This window comes from Phyllobates terribilis, unplaced genomic scaffold (genome assembly GCF_046119375.1).
Source record: "Phyllobates terribilis strain yellow unplaced genomic scaffold, ASM4611937v1 Scaffold_5__5_contigs__length_657084704, whole genome shotgun sequence".
In the NCBI taxonomy this organism is placed as follows: Eukaryota; Metazoa; Chordata; class Amphibia; order Anura; family Dendrobatidae; genus Phyllobates; species Phyllobates terribilis.
In genome coordinates, this window is record NW_027362765.1 from 15,621,766 (window position 1) to 15,638,618 (window position 16,853).

At 44.8% G+C, this 16,853-nt stretch overlaps 1 protein-coding gene across 1 annotated transcript in view; it reads right to left on the minus strand.

The window, feature by feature from the left end:
* LOC141270514 (uncharacterized) overlaps positions 1-16,853 on the minus strand; it is an 87,139-nt gene that overhangs the window by 22,873 nt on the left and 47,413 nt on the right. The window contains exon 2 of the mRNA XM_073680532.1: positions 9,214-9,484. The gene's annotated coding sequence lies outside the window, so the exon portion shown is untranslated. The remainder of the gene's footprint in view (positions 1-9,213; positions 9,485-16,853) is intronic.

Consider the following 16,853-nt stretch of genomic DNA (forward strand, 5'->3'; position numbering starts at 1 on the left):
CCCTGCGATCGCCCTTGCCTAATAACGATTGTGTCTCCCTCAACGTCAACTTTTTAAGATGCCTAGCCCTTGCCACTTCAGCCCTTAGTGCCACCTCCTTTTCCTCTGGTAACCGAAGTTCCCACTTCTCGGAGTCGATGACGATCCCCAGGAAGCACATTTGCGCGGTCGGTCCTTCAGTTTTTCTGGGTGCTAAGGGGACCCCGAATAACTCCTCTACCCACTCCATGGTGTTTAATGTGGATTTACATCGTGGTGAGTCTTTAGGTCCAAAGCACAAAAAATCGTCGAGGTAATGAATAAGTGGTGCCCCCCCAGACACGTTTTTTTACGACCCATTCAAGGAAGCAGCTGAACGCTTCGAATAGGGAGCAGGAAATGGAACAACCCATGGGCAAGTAGCGATCTACTTAGTATGCTCCTTCCCAAAAACAACCCAGCAGTCGAACACTATCCGGGTGTAACGGCAGAAATCTGAACGCCCCTTCAATATCTGTCTTGGCCATCAGCGTACCCCTCCCTAATTTTTTGACTCACCTGACCGCTTCGTCAAAGGAGGTATAGACCACCGAACTTAGTTCAGTGGAGATGCCGTCTGTGATGATACAGCATAAAATCTTAATTAGCCAGACGATTAGATTTGTTAATCCAAGAGAAATACACTAAATTCAGTATTTGTGTAACCCTGAATGCTGAATTCTATTTGTTTGGAAACAATCATGTTTACTATGCTAATGACAAATTGTACTAAGTCAGCTGAAGGTCTATTTGCAATAGCTCCTTTGATACCAACTATGTAAATAGATTATCTAAAACAATGATAGCTGAGCCATGTGAGGCTGCCCTCCAAAAACTCCTTGACCTGTGTATGTGTATTTAAAAAGGCGATGTGCTTCTGGAGGTGGCAGATGTGAGACAGAGTCATGCAGAGTCAGAAGGACTTTGGAAGGAAAATGGGAGACATTCTTCAGGAAAGTAGATTGATTGCATGGCATCTAAAGAGACACAGATTTGTATTCTACATGATTCTAGTCTAAGGGTACCGGCCCTGACTGGAAAGATTCAGATCTGCTCCATTGATCATCAGAGAGACATAGATACTTTTGGGGAGACCAGGAGAAGACGAAAAAGTCACCTGGCCCCATAGATATATTGTTTTGGGGTTGCTAGGAGGGACCCACCGGTCGCCTAGAACCCATGGAGACATTTGAAGTTGCCAGGAGAGACCCACCGGTTGCATGGCCCCATGGAAACTCTCGGAGATGCCAAGTGAGGACCCTCGGGTCTCCTGGTCTTGTACCTCGATTGACTGCTAGCTTCCTAGGCTTGCCGCTACCACCTCTGTGGGGGCCCGCCAGAAGCCGGGGGCCACTGGTTGAGGTACTTGGCCCTGAAAGTCTTCAGAGTCACAGCTGTTCAATCCCAGGCGGGCAGAGAAGGAAGCGTGAGACTGTGTAATGTTGTACCATCTTGGGCATTTGTTGGGACTGTTCTGTGTGTTTATTGTCCGCTTTGTAGTTCAATAAAGTATTGCCACGCTGTTTTACCCTCACCCTGAATTGTCCGAGTACCGTTACGCCCACGGAAGAACCCAGGTCTTCACATTTTGGTGGCAGCGGTGGGATTCTACTCAGCCCTCTGCTAGGGGGAACTGCAGGGGACTGGTGTTAGCACACACCGTCCAAAGGGCTCCACAACCAGGGAGGCATGTAGACAGACCGGAAGACCATAGGTGAAGCATACACAGCGGGTTTCGGATGCTACCTTGTCCTACCCCACCAGCCCGGCCTTGAGAGGAAGACCGGAGAGGATATACAGCAGCAGCAAGAAACGGCAATTACAGGAGCTATGCCAGCTTCAACGGATTGAATGCCGGGCCACCGACACTCATTGGATTTAATTCAGGAACCACAGGATGCTGAGGAAGGCATGTGTGGACACAATGGATACCAGTCTGTTTTCTTCAATTATGTTTGTAGTTTATTTGCAAGGAAGACATGGAATATGCTCTGAGGAAACTGGATGATGCAAAGTTTTGTTCTGGTAGAGGTGAGACCTCTTACATTCGTGTCTGTGCTTAAGGACATGCTGATGGACTGTCTCAAATAAGTGGAGAAGGATGATTGGGATCCAATCATGTCTGGCTAATTAAGATTGGTGGAGCAATGTGACCATACAGCGTAAAATATTAATTAGCCAGACGATTAGATTTGTCAATCCAAGAGAAATACACTATTGTATTTAAGTTGACTTGTATATGTTTGCGTATTTCTAAAGGTCAGACCAGTATTTGTGTAACCCTGAATGCTGAATTCTATTAGTTTGGAAACAATCATGTTTACTATGCTAATGACAAATTGTACTAAGTCAGCTGGAGGTCTATTTGCAATTTCCCCTGTGATACCAACTATGTAAATAGATTATCTAAAACAATGATAGCTGAGCCATTTGAGGCTGCCCTCCAAAAATCCCTTGACCTGTGTATGTGTATTTAAAAAGGAGATGTTCTTCTGTACGAGACAGACTTGAGATAGAGTCAAGCAGAGTCAGAAGGACTTTAGAAGAAGAATGGGAGACATTCTCCAGGAAAGTAGATGGATTGCATGGCATCTAAAGAGACACAGATTTGTATTCTACATGATTCTAGTCTAAGGGTACCGGCCCTGACTGGAAAGATTCGATCTGCTCCAGTAACCATCAGAGAGACATGGATACATTTTGGGGAGTCCAGGAGAGGACAAAGAAGTCACCTGGCCCCATGGATATGTTGTTTTGGGGTTGCTAGGAGGGACCCACCGGTCGCCTAGAACCTATGGAGACATTTGGAGTTGCCAGGAGGGACCCACCGTTAGCCTGGCCCCAAAGAAACTCTAGGAGAGGCCAGATTTGGACCCTCGGGTCTCCTGGTCTTGTACCTCAATGGACTGCTAGCTTCCTAAGATTGCCGCTACCTCCTCTCTGTAGGGACCCGCCATAAGCGGGGGGCCATTGGTTGAGGTAGTCGGCCCTGGAAGTTTCCAAAGTCGCAACTGTTGTATCCCAGGCAGGCGGAGAAGGAAGGGTGAGACTGTGTAATGTTGTACCACCTTGGGTATGTGCTGGGACTGTTCTGTGTATTTATTGTCCGCTTTGTGGTTCAATAAAGTATTGCCATGCTATTTTACCCTCACCCTGCATTGTCTGAGTAGCGTTACGCCCACGGAAGACCCTGGGTCTTCACACCGTCGTTCACTGAATTACCTCTTGGATACGAAAGATGGTGGATCAATCTAAATTTATTGTGTTCTTTTTTAGGAACAACCCCGAGTGGGGACACCGCTACATTTTTTAATGGTAATTCCTTGAATGGTCCTGCCATTCTGCCTAACGCCACCTCCTTTTTAAACTTTTTCGTAACTACTGCTGGGTACTGGTAGGCTGATTTTAGGTTTCTATTGGTAACGGGAACCTCGACTGCGACGGAAGGAATCTGGAAGCCCATATCAAAGCCTGCCGCCAGCAGCTCTGTTGTTTCCTTGTCTGGGAACCTATTTAGGAAGAGAAGCATTTTTTGCTAGTTTCACCAGCATCGCTCCTTTGGGAATTGCCAGGAGCGGCCCCCCTCTTCCTTTTTTAAAACATTTATCTGCCCAGTGTGACGACCCGTTACCGAAGGAGCAGGCATGCCTGTATTTACAGTCCGCTGCGTTTTTGCACTGGCTCTCATTGAACTGCCAGCATAATCCTGACCTCTGTCTGCTAGCATGTCCCCCCTGTCCCTTATCTCTTCCCCTGCTTCCGTGGTGGTCGGATGACCCGCCCCCGCCTGGAAAAGGGTGCCCGAACCTCGCTGGGGCCATTACCCTCAACCACAACCCTATATCATTTTGGTCGCAGCTTATTGCTGGTCGAACTGCTTTTCTTTGACGAAATTGTTCGTCGTATCTCAGCCATGTTTGGCCCCCATACACTCTATACACCTCCCCAATAGCGTCTTGGTAGCAAAACAGAGCCGAGCAGTTTTCCGGTGCTCTCTCGCCTATGACACTTGCTAGGATGGAGAAAGCCTGCAACCAATTCGAGAAGGTTTGTGGGATTAATCGCCACCTCCGTTTCTTTTTGTCCTCTTTTTTATTATCGTCGTTCATATTCCTGTCCAAATTAAATTTCTCTAACGGCAGAAGGGAAGGGAAGGGTTTGCCCACATTTGATAGCTGATTTAATCAGCCATCAAGTGGCGCTAAAAGCCTCAAGTGGATCAGAAATACACCCGTGGCTGTTAATCACTGACAGTGGCATTTAACACACGCAGACAGGTAGCGCATTATTGATCCCGCCCATCGGCACCCCTGTCACGTGATTGCGGGACATCGACGGGTTGTCATGACAGCCGGGGGTCTGCTGAAGACCTCCGAGCCTGTCTTCACGATTCTCCTATGAACACCGGCCTATGGAGATCGTAATGTTTGCTACACATAGGAGTGCTGAAGCCCTCGCTATGTATAGCACTGCTATGTTTAGCACAGGAGATCTGACGATCGCAGCTTCAAGTCTCCAAAGGGAACTATTAAATATAGTAAAAACCCATGTAGAAAAATTCAAAAGATAAACTTTGTTGAAAATTTACACATGATCAAACACAATCATAAAAGCAAGACTAAAAAGAGAGTCTACTGCAAAGTTATATCACTGGTAAGTACGTAAGTAATCTGTATTTTTTTACTTTCTGAAGAATCAACAAAGCGAAACTTGCGTTAGGGGGTTCAAGTCCTGGTAATTATAATTTCTACATTTATCTTTTGAAGCGTCTATGGTACCCTCTTACTTTTCAATAACTGATGGTGTCTTTATTCTTAATGAGGATTTGATCCTATGCATTCTGCACTTTATATTTATTTATCTACTTCAGTTAATGAATCACTTTATTTAACGTATCTGAGGTGACATCTAGTGAGCGCTTCTTAAAACATAAATTACTTATCAGTGACATAACTTTGCAGTGGATTCTCTTTTTAATCTTGCTTTTATGATTATGTTTGATCATTTGAAAAATTTTCAATAAAGTTTATCTTTTGAATTTTTCTACATTTATTATTTATTACATTTATTTAAACTCCCATTTAACTTATAGTGCCTTTTTAGGCTTTTAAATAAAGTAAAAAGTAAAAAAAAAAAAAAAATGTTTAAAAAAAAAAACCTTTTGCCCCATTAAAAAAAACAAAAAAAAACCACATATTTGGTATCACCGCGTTTGATGTATCAAATTATAAAATAAATTAATCTGATCGGTAAACGGCGTAGCAAGAAAAAAAATCAAAGAACCCGACTTAAGTTTTTTTGGTAGCTGCAACATTGCAATAAAATGCAATAAAACACGATCGAAATATCGTATCTACCCCATAATGGTATCAATAAAAACATCAGCTCAATGCGCTAAAAATAAGCCATCTCCCTGCCTCAGAAGCCAAAAAATGGAAACATTATGGGTTTCCAAAAATGGTGACAAATGCAAAAACTTTTGTTCATATAACTTTCAGAATTTATTTTCACCACTTAAAAAATAAAAAAGAACTTATACATGTTTGGTATCGGCAAACTCATACTGACCTGGGGAATCAGATTGCCATGTCAGTTTTACCATATAGTGAGCATTGTAAATAAAAAAACAAAATTGTAGAATTGCATTTTTTGCAATTTCACCACACTTGGAATTTTTGCCCCATTTTCTAGTACACGATATGGTAAAATTAATGCTGTCATTCTAAAGTAGAACTCGTCCCATAAAAAAATAAGCCCTCATATGGCTATATTAACGGAAAAATAAAAAAGTTATGGCTTGTGGATAGGGATGGGCAGACCCGTGCATGTTCAAGTCCGTCAGGTTCGGTTGAATGGGGGTCCCAAACGTCCGACTTTTCCAACTCTGCTATCTGTGGGACAGCGCGGGAAACACCGGATCTGATCGGCAGTAACATTACAAACGTTACCGCCGATCACAGCACTGCAATTCATACTCTGTCAAACAGAGAAAAGCGTGTGAGCCAGCAGCTGTGACCTGCAATGAAAAGGTAACCACCGGTCAGGCGTCGGCTGATGAGTACTACTCTCATCAGGTACACCTGGTCTTGCTGATAGCAGAGAGAGCAGGCGACGCTGATGAAAGTATTCATCATCTGGATCCTGTGCACAGTAATAAAGATGTCAATGTGTGATATATAATTAGTGCAGTGCATCTGTAGTTTACTGTACATGTATTTAGCTAATAAAAGAAAAAAATTACTTGGGGTACCTCTTATTTTTAATACTTACTCAGCTAAGAGAAAGCAGACAGCTGGGGGCTGGTGTTATTATTCTGGGAAGGGTGCAATAAACATGGATAAAATGATGTGGGTTTCCCCCTTATTTTAATGACCAATAAAAGCTAAGCAGACAGGGCGACTGATATTAAAGGGAATGTGTCACCCCCCTGGGCGATATCAGACCTCTACTATGGCCATACAGGTGATAGAAAAGTAAATCTATACTTACCTGTATGGCCCATAGCAGAGGTCTGATTGCAGAGAAATCTGGTTTTATTAAGTTTGTTTTTCAGAGGCTTGGCATCCCGGGGACTCCAAGCAAACCCCTCCTATCTGCTTACTATTCACCTAAATCGCCGCCTCTGTGCGAAATTACCATATTCCCCCACTCCCCTGCACGTCACAGGGCCCTATGACGGGCCCTGTGACGTGCCCTGCTCTGCCTCCCCTCCCACGCATACGCAAAGCAACGCTCCCATGGAGCGTGCTTTGTTTCCCTCCGGCCCCATTTGGCTGCGTACTGCGCCGCAGCCTTGTATTGGGCAAGCGACAGTAAGTCACTGAGACTTCTGTTCTGCTGGCAGTATGCAGCCAAAAGGGGCCAGAGAGAAACAAAGCGTGCTCCATGGGAGCGGCCCTTTGCCCATGCACGGGGGGGGGGGGCAGAGCAGGGCACGTCACAGGGCCTGTCACAGGGCCCTGTGACGTGCAGGGGAGTGGGGGAATATGGTAATTTTGCACAGAGGCTGCGATTTAGGTGAATAGTAAGCAGATAGGAGGGGTTTGCTTGGAGTCCCCCGGACACCAAGCCTCTGGAAAACAGAATTTATAAAACCAGATTTCTCTGCAATCAGACCTCTGCTATGGGCCATACAGGTAAGTATAGATTTACTTTTCTATAACCTGCATGCCCATAGTAGAGGGCTGATATCGCCCAGGGGGGTTAACAGATTCCCTTTAATAGGCTAGGAAGGGGCCGATAATCCATAATGCTAATGTCCCACGACGATCCCCAACTCTGCTACATCTGGTTGCACTGCTGAGCAGTGACATCAGTATTGTTACCGCTCAGCCCAGCAGCCAGATCACACTGAGCTGAGGATGAGAATGCGGCTCTGTGTGACCAGCGGTGATGTCTTTAAGCCTCGTTCTCTTGCTCAGCTCAGTGTCATCTGGCTTTCTTGCTGTGCGGTCACATTACTCATGTCACCGATCAGCAATGCAACCAGAAGTAGCAGAGTTGGTGTTCGTCATGGGGCATCATCATTATGGATGAGGATTACTTTGATTTTATACTTTTATTTTGGTGTTAAGAAATGGGTAAATGAGGGGATTTGTCAGGGCGTGTTTTGTTCAGTTAGGCTATGTGCCCATGATGCAGAAATGCTCCGGATTTTTTCCTGAGTGTTTCTGTATCTCCCTGGCAGAAAAAACGCATGCAGATTGTACATGCGGATTTTACATACGTTTTTCCTGCCAGGGACAAGCGGAAGTGAAGCGTTCTTCACATGCAATTCTGCATGCGGGTTGACAAGCGCTTTCCAAGCGATTTTAGCGTCACTTGGAAAGTGCTTGACTACTTGGTCACACTATATAAATCCATGCAACCAGCATGGATTTATATAGTGTGACCGAAAGAATGGTAAAAAATAAAAGAATAAATATTATACTTACCTTCTGATGGCCCCCGGTGTTTTTTATCCGATGCGTCCTGGATTGCCGGCAGCTCGTGGTAGACTAAAGGACCTGCCGACGTCAGCGGTCGCGTGACCCATCACATGACTAAATGACATCACGGCAGGTCCTTGAGTCCACCGCGAGCTGCTGGTAAGCCAGGACGCATCGGATAAAGACACCGGGGGCCATCAGAAGGTAAGTATAATATTTATTTTTTATTTTATTATTCTTTTTTTACAGGTGCTATGGTACCCGGGTCCGGAGGAGAGTCTCCTCTTCTCCAGACCCAGGTACCATCCGCACATTGAAACGCATGGAATCCGCATGTTCAGATGCATTGATGCAGATTCCATGCGTTCCAATGCAATTCAATGGCGCCGAAAACGATGCGCTTCCGCAAAATAATTGGTAATGCTGCGTATTTTTCCGCAATGATAATCCGCAGCGGAAATTTCCGCAGCATGTGCACAGCACATGCGGATTATCATTGGGGAACATGGCAGACCTTCTACCAAGCGTTTTTTAAGCGTTTCTGCAACGGAATTGCCGCTGCGGAAACGCTTAAAAAATGCGTAGTGGGCACACAGCCTTAGGCTCTGTTCACACATCATGGTTTTTCAGTGTTTTTTATGCAAATTTTCAGCTGCATTTTGCAGTACCAGCAAAGTCTATGAGATTCCAGAAATCTCATACACACATCGTGTTTTTTTTGTAGTTCAGAATTTTGTTCTTTGCATGGTTTTTTGAAAGATAGAGCATGTCACTTCTTTCAGCGTTTTCTCAGCTTTTTTTCACCCATTGGAAGTAATGGGTGGTGAAAAAAATGCTAAAAAAAAGCAGGTGTCAAGTTTTCAGCGTTTCTTCAGCATTTTTTGGGGCATTAATCAGAATGATTTTTTTTTCACTGAACTTTATGTACATGCATATAAGTGACAAAAGAACAGTGAAAAAAACTCTGAAAAAACGTACCAAAGACGCACCAAAAAAAGTAAAAAAGCATGAAAACAGCAACAAAAATCCTGAACAACCTTCTGGCAAGAGATCAGGTTTTGCTGTGGAAAATGAACGCCGAAAAAAACATGATGTGTGAACATTGCTATGAAGATACGGGGTCTTCCATGGGCATAACACTACTCAGAGCACACAGGGTGCAGGTAAAACAGTGCGGCAATACTTTATGGAACCACAAAGCGGACAATAAACACATAGAACAGTCCCAGCAAATACCCAAGATGGTACAACATTAGACAGTCCTTACCCTTCCGCTGGCCCGCCGAGAATAGAGTAGCTGCGATTTCGGGGTTTCCAGGGCCAACTACCCCCACTAGTGGCACCCCGCTTTTGGAGGGCCCCCAAAGAGAGAAGGTAACGACAAGCTTAGGAAACTAGCCAAAAGCAATGAAGTCTGGGGCCAGGTGACCTGATTGTCCCAACCTGGATTCTTCAAGACGTCTCTGAGGGTTCAGCAAGGGTCAATGGATCCGATCTGTATTCCTCCAGCTGGGGCCGAAGTCACCTAAGCTGACATGCTGTAGAATGACACATAATAGAGGCAGAGATCACAGATTTATAGATCACAGCTGTCCTTGCAGCTATCATTCACAGGTCAAGGGTCAGGGCTCAAGGTGTAAGGGGCTCATTACTCATTGTTTGAGCATTTAATCAACTTGCATGGTTTGGTATAATATGTAATCAGCATATTATCACAGTATTGCTCCATTTCTCTATCTTGCAAAATTTTCAGATAATATGTTACAATACATCTCAACTCAAGTGTCAACATTCAGGATTATTCAAAAAATAGTCTGTGTTAATCAACCAAAGTAGAACACCCATGCAAAAGTCAACATGAAGATAAAATCATATAGCTCCTGGCTTACTGAATTTGACTGGCATAATTAAGATGAAAAGCTGTGTCGTCACAATAGCCTTAAAGGACTTTTCTCTGTGTGTCTTTTTCACTTTTGACTACGGGGTTAGTAATGGTGGTGTCCTAGACGCCTCCCCATTAATGACGCCTGGGCTTGATGTTAGCCGACATTACACAGCTGAAGAATATGTGGATACAGAGTGGTTTTTCTTTTTGCATTGCTGGTAAGTCCACGTGAAGAAACGTGCTTGAGATGTGGAGATTCCAATAAAGGATTTTATCAAAGGTTACAAGTCAACACGTTTTGAAGTTCATCTAACTTCTTCATCAGGACAAGACATAACCAAACTGGAGAAATATTACAAGCCATCGGTTTTATACCTCACAAATGTAAAAAAATGCAGAAAATGGAAACACATGACAAAGTGTTAAAGTTCACAAAGAAAGCGCGTCGGCATATAAGACAAATCAAAGAAAAAAAAAAAAATATATATATATATATATATATATATATATATATATATAAAGCAACCAACATATTTTAAGTCTGTTTACAACATGATTACCAAGTTAAAAAAAAAAACATAAATAGAACAAAATATAAATGTGTTTAAAATGTATTTAAAAAATATATGCACACTCTCTCATTAACCTGGATTCAAACTGACTACCACAGCAAGAACGTCTTAATGATATATAGTGTCAAATCTCTGAAGTGCCACTCTAGATTTCGATCTCCTGCCAGGAAAAAATTGACGCTGAGTGTAAAGGAAGGCAGGGGCGATGATTTAATGAAATACAGCTATTAAATTTGCAGTATCGGGAAATTACATCCCAATACTACTTGGTTCTAAAATGAGCAGAAAACATGTGGGCTGAAATGAGCAAGGAAAAAAGGACATTGACAGGTGTCACATTCATCCACGAGGCCGTGAAATAGGTTCCAAGATACACATCCATTTGTATCATTATGCCAATTACTAGCTCCTACTTTCAAGCCAATAGAATGAGCCACAAAACACAGAAAAGCCCCGCAAACAGCAGGATCGAGATGGAAAAAATGCCCCACATTCAAGATGGAAAGGATGCAGGAAAAGGGAGGGTGATGCAGGAAAAAGTTTAAAGGTGTACATCCCTTTTAAAATCTCGATAATTACTAGCTCATATTTGCGAGAAAAAAGATTGAGCGACAACACACAGAGAAACCCTACGCCGGTGGGATCAAGATGAAACAGCCCGCATTTGTACATCAAAGAATATATTGCAGGAAAAACTACCAAAAGGTAGGAGAAAACATTTCCAATTGCTATTTTTTTTTTTGCAAAGAATGAATCAGTACAAAAGGCTATAAAATTCATTATATCATATTAAATATTATCCATAACATTTTAAGAATATATCTATCTTGATAAAGTGCAAATGAAATTATAGGAATACATGTCATTATATCATGTTGAAAAAGTATCTAAATGTTCTAAAAATATTATAAATGTTCTGAATATATTACATTTATAATCATATCATTGTCACAGGTGTGTCAGAAATGACAGACAGTCGTCCTACAGTTGGTTGCATGAGATCTCTTCTTTTGGCATTACAGACACCTTCTTAGAAGCTGTCGCTCTAGGACCCGGCGGCTACCTTCCTCTTGCTAATTAACACCCTGGCCTGGGTGCAGTACTTCTTCCTCTCTGGTGCTTAGAGGACATGTGTTCGTCTCTGAAATAGACTAAAGCTAAGCTATCTTCCCTTGTTTGTTCCCCTTTAGATGTCAGTGGAGATTGACTAGCACGTATCCCCTCCCTTCCCTAGCCAGGGCCAAACGCAAGGGAAAGATAGGGTGAGGTTCCTATGTGACGATTGGTGCGGAACCAATATAGGGATGTTAGGGGAGACAGGGTGATATAGGTCTGCTTAGGAGGTCTCTCAAGAGTCTGGGCCCCCTTTTCTCCCATTCGTGTTGCACTTAGACTTTCCTACACCTTGCGTGACATTATCGCCGGCCGTGCACATTTTGAAAAGCAAAAAAAAAAAACCTGACACTTTGGTTATTTTTTTTGTGTGTGTGTAGTTTGGGCTTGGATCTTTTTTTCTTTTCTCCCTTGGTATGGTTTCAGTTGCAGTGCTCGCTGAGCGGCTGCGCAGTCTGTCTCTGGAGGTGAATGACCTCCGCTGTGAGGTTCTGCAACAGTATCAGCGGTTACAGGTCGCTAATGTGGGGGTCTCTGCAGGTAGGCCTGTCCAGCCTGAACCCAAGGTTGCCCTCCTGGACAGGTTTTCAGGAGGTAGGGACAAGTTTTTTGTATTCAAGGAGGCGTGCAAATTGTATTTTAAACTTCGTCTTTACTCCTCCGGAAATGAGACCCAACGGGTTGGAATTGTGATCGCTCTACTGCAGGGAGATCCTCAGTCGTAGGCGTTTCCTTTACCGCAGGATTCGGTTTGTCTTCAGTCTGTGGAGGGGTTTTCGGGGCTCTGGCCCTCATCTATGATGACCCTGACTGAGTCGCCTTGGCTAAGTCTAGGCTACATCGCCTTCAGCAGGGGAATCAGTCAGTGGAGACGTACAGTTCTGAATTCCGTAGATGGGCAACGGATTCTAAATGAAATGACTCAGCCATTAGAAGCCAATTTTGTGAGGGTCTTACGGAAAGGTTGAAAGATGCCTTGGCAGTTTATGAAACCCCTCAGTCCTTGGAGGCTGCCATGTCATTGGCCATATGTCTTGATAGACGCCTTTGGGATAGACGGGTGAGACCACCTTCTCCGGGCCTTCTTGTCGGGGTTATGTACCCCTGCTGGGGGAGCGGTCTGGCTGTGAACCAGTACAGGGGGGAGTGGAGGAACCCATGCAATTAGGGGGGCCTTTACATCATACATTTTCTCAAAGATTCACCAAAATAAAGGGGTATGTTTTTTTGTGGGAAAAAGGGACATTTTGTTGGGACCTGTCCTTCAATTCCTAAACAAAAGGAAACTCGATTAACTCTTGGTAGTCTGGAGTTGAATAAGTAAGGGGTGCATTTGTTGCCAACCTGCAGTTCCCGCTTTGTCCTAACAGCAGAGGTGGTGCTAGAGAGTAAAACCGAGAAAATTTCTGTGTTTGTTGACAGTGGAGCCGGAGTCAACATGGTTGATGCTGAGTTTGTGAAAACTCATGGTCTTGCTTGCTGTACTTTAGCTAAACCTATTTCCATCTTCGCCATTGCTTCGACGCCACTTGCACAGAAAGCATTTACTCAGATTGTACAAAATGTAAAACTGAGGGTGGGGTCGGTTCATTGTTAGTGTTGAGCGAGCACTAAAATGCTCGGGTGCTCGAATCTCGGGCCGAGCTTGCCGTGATATTCGGGTGCTCGACCCGAGCAACGAGCCCAATGTTAGTCTATGGGAGACACGAGCATTTTTGCGGCGGCACCCCTGGCTGTCTTTTAAAAGCCTAACAAGTGCCCAAAACGATAGTGACAGTGCACAAATAACATGGGGACAGCATGGGGATCACCCCAGGAAGCATTTCTGACCCCCGGGTCACTGCTGTCAACAACGTGGTCAGAGGTATTAAGCCACTTTTAAGGGCTCACAATAAAACGTTTAAAAACGAAACTGAAACTGCTTTCCTGTGAAATATGTTAAGGAAGTTCCTTTCCAGGGTAAAGACTTGTGTATAAGGTAAAATAAATAACAAAAAAAAAATACTCCTCCACACCTTGGGCTATGTTCACAAGTAGCATTTTTTATGCATTTTTACACTTTTACACTTTTGTATTGCTTTCAACCGTGACAAATGCATTCACCGGGAAATGTCATTTTAACATTTTACAACCTTATCTGGCCATGTGCTGTGTGACACATGCACACAGTGCTGAAAAGACATGGGAACAGCATGGGGAAGACCCCTGGAAGCATCTCTGACACCCAGGTCACTGCCTAAAATTGTGTCCATCAGAAGATGTTGACTTGCAACTATCCCCGTGCAAGTCCTTCTCCCAGAGCAGTGTTCAAATGTACCCCCCCTATTCCTTGCAATGCAAGAGCAAGTATGCAGCCTGCCAACCACCCACCCCCAGGCTGCAATACCATACTGCTTGCTTGCACTTGAAATTGGGCCTTTTAGGCATATGGAGGCGGAATCTGGCCACCACGTCATGACTGCGTTGGCGGCCTGGTATCCATACTCAGTCCCCAGCCGCCCAGCGGCCGGGTGTCCACACTCGGTCCCCAGCCGCCAAGGGGCGGCCGGGTGTCCATAAACAGTCCCCAGCCGCCCCTATTTCTCCTGTCAACTTCCCCCCACACACTTTTCTTAGCCCGGCCTGCTTTGGGGCAGCATTGGACGAGCCCACCAAAGAACCAGACTCCTCTGTAGCTTAACAAGACGGTTTTAATGCCCCTCGGAAGAGACGTGGAGGTCACAGTAGCTTAACAAGACGCTTTTAATGCCCCTCAGAAGAGACGTGGAGGTCCCAGTAGCTTAACAAGACGGTTTTAATGCCCCTTGGCAAAGTGGTGGAGGTCGCAGTAGCTTAACAAGATGGTTTGAATGCCCCTTGGAAGAGACGTGGAGGTCACAGTAGCTTCACAAGACGGTTTTAATGCCCCTTACAAGAGCCATACAGTACAGCATCTTAAAAATATTATTCCCATTATTGGGGAGTGGGTCTCCCACAGTTTTTGCTTACGCCTTCCAAGCAAAAGCTGCCAAAAATTAGGACGGAGGAACTTGCAATGCCCCTTACAAGAGCCATGCAGTACAGCATATTACAAACATTATTCCCATTATTGGGGAGTGGGTCTCCCATAGTCTTTGCTTATGCCTTCCAAGCAAAAGCTGCCAAAAATTAGAACGGAGGAACTTACAATGCCCCTTACAAGAGCCATACAGTACAGCATATTACAAACATTATTCCCATTGTTGGGGAGTGGGTCTCCCATAGTCTTTGCTTATGCCTTCCAAGCAAAAGCTGACAAAAATTAGGACAGAGGAACTTGCAATGCCCCTTACAAGAGCCATGAAGTACAGCATATTACAAGCATTATTCCCATTATTGGGGAGTGGGTCTCCCATAGTCTTTGCTTATGCCTTCCAAGGAAAAGCTGACAAAAATTAGGAGGAAATGCAATGCCCGTTCGAAGAGTCATGGAGGTTAGAGTTAATTAAAAACAACATTTCAATGCCCCTTGGAAAAGTGGTGGAGGTCACAGTAGCTTAACAAGGCGCTTTTAATGCCCCTCAGAAGAGACGTGGAGGTCCCAGTAGCTTAACAAGACGATTTTAATGCCCCTCGGAAAAGTGGTGGAGGTCGCAGTAGCTTAACAAGACGGTTTTAATGCCCCTCAGAAGAGACGTGGAGGTCGCAGTAGCTTAAAAAGACGCTTTTAATGCCCCTTGGAAGAGATGTGGAGGTCCCAGTAGCTTAACAAGACGGTTTTAATGCCCCTCGGAAAAGTGGTGGAGGTCGCAGTAGCTTAACAAGACGCTTTTAATGCCCCTCAGAAGAGACGTGGAGGTCCCAGTAGCTTAACAAGACGATTTTAATGCCCCTCGGAAAAGTGGTGGAGGTCGCAGTAGCTTAACAAGACGCTTTTAATGCCCCTCAGAAGAGACGTGGAGGTCGCAGTAGCTTAACAAGACGCTTTTAATGCCCCTCGGAAAAGTGGTGGAGGTCGCAGTAGCTTAACAAGACACTTTTAAAGCCCCTCAGAAGAGACGTGGAGGTCCCAGTAGCTTAACAAGACGGTTTTAATGCTCCTCGGAAAAGTGGTGGCGGTCGCAGTAGCTTAACAAGACGCTTTTAATGCCCCTCAGAAAAGACGTGGAGGTCGCAGTAGCTTAACAAGACGCTTTTAATGCCCCTCAGAAGAGACGTGGAGGTCCCAGTAGCTTAACAAGACGCTTTTAATTCTCCTCAGAAAAGTGGTGGAGGTCGCAGTAGCTTAACAAGACGCTTTTAATGCCCCTCAGAAGAGACGTGGAGGTCCCAGTAGCTTAACAAGACGGTTTTAATGCCCCTCGGAAAAGTGGTGGAGGTCGCAGTAGCTTAACAAGACGCTTTTAATGCCCCTCAGAAGAGACGTGGAGGTCGCAGTAGCTTAACAAGACGCTTTTAATGCCCCTCAGAAGAGACGTGGAGGTCCCAGTAGCTTAACAAGACGGTTTTAATGCCCCTCGGAAAAGTGGTGGAGGTCGCAGTAGCTTAACAAGACGCTTTTAATGCCCCTCAGAAGAGACGTGGAGGTCCCAGTAGCTTAACAAGACGGTTTTAATGCCCCTCGGAAAAGTGGTGGAGGTCGCAGTAGCTTAACAAGACGCTTTTAATGCCCCTCAGAAAAGACGTGGAGGTCGCAATAGCTTAACAAGATGCTTTTAATGCCCCTCAGAAGAGACATGGAGGTCCCAGTAGCTTAACAAGACGGTTTTAATGCCCCTCGGAAAAGTGGTGGAGGTCGCAGTAGCTTAACAAGACGAGTTTAATGCCCCTCAGAAGAGACGTGGAGATCCCAGTAGCTTAACAAGACGGTTTTAATGCCCCTTGGAAAAGTGGTGGAGGTCGCAGTAGCTTAACAAGACGCTTTTAATGCCCCTCAGAAGAGACGTGGAGGTCGCAGTAGCTTAACAAGACGCTTTTAATGTCCCTCGGAAAAGTGGTGGAGGTCGCAGTAGCTTAACAAGACACTTTTAATGCCCCTCAGAAGAGACGTGGAGGTCCCAGTAGCTTAACAAGACGGTTTTAATGCCCCTCGGAAAAGTGGTGGAGGTCGCAGTAGTTTAACAAGACGCTTTTAATGCCCCTCAGAAGAGACGTGGAGGTCCCAGTAGCTTAACAAGATGCTTTTAATGCCCCTCAGAAGAGACGTGGAGGTTCCAGTAGCTTAACAAGATGGTTTTAATGCCCCTCGGAAAAGTGGTGGAGGTCGCAGTAGCTTAACAAGATGCTTTTAATGCCCCTCAGAAGAGATGTGGAGGTCCCAGTAGCTTAACAAGACGGTTTTAATGCCCCTCGGAAAAGTGGTGGAGGTCGCAGTAGCTT